A 4,238-nucleotide genomic window follows, 5' to 3' on the forward strand; every position below is an offset into this window, starting at 1 on the left:
AAAGTGCCAGAGATTTTGCCGTTGGTAGATTTCAGTTCAAATCCAGTTCTGCCTTTCCCTGGCTGGGTCAACATGAGCAGCCGCGGTAACCCGTCTAAGACTGTTTCCTGATCACAGCGACTGGAAGAGCTGCCGTGTCCGGTTGAGGTGTGCTATGTGTCTCACAGTCCTTGAATCGTATAGTAGCCGCTCTGTGAGTTCTCCCTTCATCAAACTGCTGTAGGATAAACTTGAAAATTATAAATAGCTACCCACAACTGTTATTCGCGCTCTTCTAGATATTTTATCATTCATTAAATTTTATTATATACCCTTGCTAAAGTTCCAACTGCAATAGTGTAGGTCTTTAATTTTATCAAAAATAGTATGTGCTTATTGACTTCTTAATATTCACTATCTCCAATGATTTTCCTGTCAGAGGTAACCATTTCTTTCTGTCATGATGCTCATCATTTTAAGGGGTCTATTACACAGAGCTCATTATAAACATTTTATGAACTGCTATCACTTACTCTATTAATTAACGTACATAAGATCAATCAGGTGATGTCATATTTTACAAAATAATGCTTTGTGTTAGTAGTTTCTCATGTACATGGATGTGAGAATGATCTGGCAATCTGGGTATAACATCTGTTACTCAATTACTGGCCAGAATAATTCTATAGATTTCAGTGACGTTAATCACTACCATAGGTGTGTCTGTCCTTTCTTACCAGAGGAGGATCTTTTTTTTTTTTTAATTTTTTTTTTCAACGTTTATTTATTTTTGGGACAGAGAGAGACAGAGCATGAACGGGGGAGGGGCAGAGAGAGAGGGAGACACAGAATTGGAAACAGGCTCCAGGCTCTGAGCCATCAGCCCAGAGCCCGACGCGGGGCTCAAACTCACGGACCGCGAGATCGTGACCTGGCTGAAGTCGGACGCTTAACCGACTGCGCCACCCAGGCACCCCAAGGAGGATCTTTTTTTAAGTTTATATATATATATATATATATATATATATGTATATATATATATACACACACACACACACAAATATATAAAATATAAACTAAATATATATTTTATATTTATGCACATATATAAAAATATATAATATATGTAATAAATACATAAAAATATAAATATGTATTTTTTTGAGAGAGAGAGAGAGGGAGATCATGAGCTGGGGAGGGGCAGAGAGAGAGGGAAATTGAGAGTCCCAAGCAGGTTCTGCATTGTCAGCACAGAGCCCAACACGGGTCTTGATCCCACAAACCCTGAGATCATGACCTGAGCCAAACTCAACTGACAGATGCATAACCAACTGAGCCACCCAGGTTCCCCCAGAGGACAATCTTCTTTTTTTATCCTACTTTCATTTTAATTATTTTATTTTTATTTCTTTAAATTTAAATCCAGGTTATTAACATATAGTGTAATAATGATTTCAGGAATAGAATGTAGTGATTCATCACTTACATATAACATCCAGGGCTCATCCCAAAGGTGCCCTCCTAATGCCCCTCACTCATGTAACCCATCCCCCCACCACCTCCCCTCCAGCAATCCTCAGTTTGTTCTCTGTATTTAAGAGTCTCTTCTGGCTTGTCTCCCTCTCTGTTTTTATTTTGTTTTTGCCTCCCTTCCCCTATGTTCCTCTGTTTTATATCTTAAATTCCACATAGGAGTGAAGTCATATGATGTTTGTCTTTCTCTGACTGACTTATTTCACTTAGCATAATACCTTCTAGTTCCATCCATGTTGTTACGAATAGCAAGATTTCATTCTTTTTGATCACTGAATAGTATTCCATTGCATATATAAGCCACATCTTATTTATCCATTCATCAGTCAATGGATATCTGGGCTCTTTCCATACTTTGGCTGTTGTTGATAGTGCTAACATTGGGGTGCATGTGCCCCTTCAAAACAGCACTCCTGTATCCTTTGGAAAAATACCTAGTAGTGCAATTACTGGGTCGTAGGGTAGTTCTATTTTTAATTTTTTGAGGAACCTCCATACTGTTTTCCAGAGCAGTTGCACTAGTTTGCATTCCCACCAGCAGTGCAAAAGGGTTCCCTTAGCTCTGCGTTCTCACCAGCCTCTGTTGTTGCCTGAGTTGTTAATTTTAGTCATTTGACAGGTGTCAGGTGGTATTTCATCATGGTTTTGATTTGTATTTCCCTGATGATGCGTGATGCTGAGTATCTTTTCATGTGTCTGTTTGCCATCTGGATGTCTTCTTTGGAGAAGTGTCTATTCATGTCTTTTGGCCATGTCTTCACTGGATTATTTGTTTTTTGGGTGTTGAGTTTGACAAGTTCTTTGTAGATTTTGGATACTAACCCTTTATCTGATATGTCGTTTGCAAATATCTTCTCCCATTCCGTTGGTTGCCTTTTAGTTTTGCTGATTGTTTCCTTCACTGTGCACAAGCTTTTATCTTGACGAGGTCCCAGTAGTTCATTTTTTGCTTTTGTTTCCCTTGCCTCCAGAGACGTGTCAAGTAAGAAGTTGCTGTGGCCGAGGTAAAAAAAAAAAAAATTGTTGCCTATGTTCTCTAAGATTCCGATGGTTTCCTGTCTCAACTTTAGGTCTTTCATCCATTTTTAGTTTATTTTTGTGTCGGTTGTAAAAAAGTGGTCCAGGTTCATTCTTCTGCATGTCGCTGTCCAGTTTTCCCAACACTGATTGCTGAAGAGACTGTCTTTATTCCATTGGATATTCTTTCCTGTTTTTTGAAGATTAGTTGGTCATATGTTTGTGGGTCCATTTCTGGTTTCTCTGTTCTGTTCCACAGATATATGTGTTTGTTTTTGTGCCAGTACCATACTGTCTTGATGCTGACAGCTTTGTAATATAGCTTGAAGTCTGGGATTGTGATGCCTCTAGCTTTGGTTTTCTTTCTCAGGATTGTTTTGGGTATTGGGGGTCTCTTCTGGTTCCATACAGATTTTAAGTTTGTTTGTTTTAGGTCTGTGAAGAATGCTGATGTTATTTTGACTGGGATCACCAGAGGAGGATATTCTTAATGAGAGATATTTAAAAATTTGAGTTGAGTTGTAAGAAATGAAGGTTAGTCATACTGCTAATAGGAAAAACAAATCTTTTGAGTTCAGAATTCATTTCTAGTATAGAATCTCTTCGGGCTCTATTCCCAGATATTAGGATTTATGTTTCCGACATGGGCCCCACACATTGGTAAATAGTTTTGGGCTATTGAGTAGCCATGAGTAATTGCTACGTAGCTCTCAACCTGCTCATCTTTTTTAGAAAGATGACATGTTTCAAAAAAAACCCAGAAAACAAAACAAGACCAAAAAAACTGTTCCCCGGCCAATAACCTCAAGTAAGCCGATTTGAGGTAAGGAAGATAACATTTGGTTCTAATGTATCTCCTGCCTGTTCTGTTTTTTTTCTACTTGTGCATCAGTGGAGTTTAATGCTAACACCATGAGGATAAAAACCAAATGCATACATTGAAAGTAAACGCATCCATGTGTTTCTTATCTTACCTAGATTTGTGACAGAATTTTAACTTAGTAGGTTAAAAATGGCTGATGCTGTTCAACTACTGGCTGTTAGACACACACTGCTATTGAGACCCAGTACCAAATCATCCGCCTTTATTTCCCCTTTTAAAAGGGAAAAATGCCCTGCTTTGGAGAATTTGATTTCATGATGCAAATGCTCCGGTACGGCTGAAAACTAGCTACCTCCCACATGACATCAATGAACATGTAGTTGGGCAAAGCTGTGTACAGACTGTTGGGGATGGTACGACCCCACAGCCCCAGCATACTACTCATAATGGAAAATTGTCAGGGCAAAGAAACATGCTGTTTACTTCTTCCTTGCCTGGAATTGAATTAAATATATTTGGCTAGCTTAAAGTGATTAATTTTCCAAAGATCAACTACAAAGGAAATTTGGATGAGATTCAGGCCACCACAAAGCTGAAAATTAAACCAAAGGAAACACACAATATCTCATTCATCGTAGGGAAAAGTATCCTTCCTTCCAACATTTTGCTGTATTGATTCAAAACCCTGTGTTGATTATTTTTTATTAGAGTATCATGATTTAAGGCAAAGACAAAAATGCATAGTTATTCATCTGTAGATGTCTGATCATGTAGAGAACATAGCCCTACAAAGCAAAACTGTTAATAGCTGCAAAGGCAAGGTGGATTCCCACTCAGTATTTGGTTCTGACGTCATTAGTGATGGACACACACACACACACACACA

The sequence above is a fragment of the Leopardus geoffroyi genome, chromosome D2 (assembly GCF_018350155.1).
Source record: "Leopardus geoffroyi isolate Oge1 chromosome D2, O.geoffroyi_Oge1_pat1.0, whole genome shotgun sequence".
Classification (NCBI taxonomy): Eukaryota; Metazoa; Chordata; class Mammalia; order Carnivora; family Felidae; genus Leopardus; species Leopardus geoffroyi.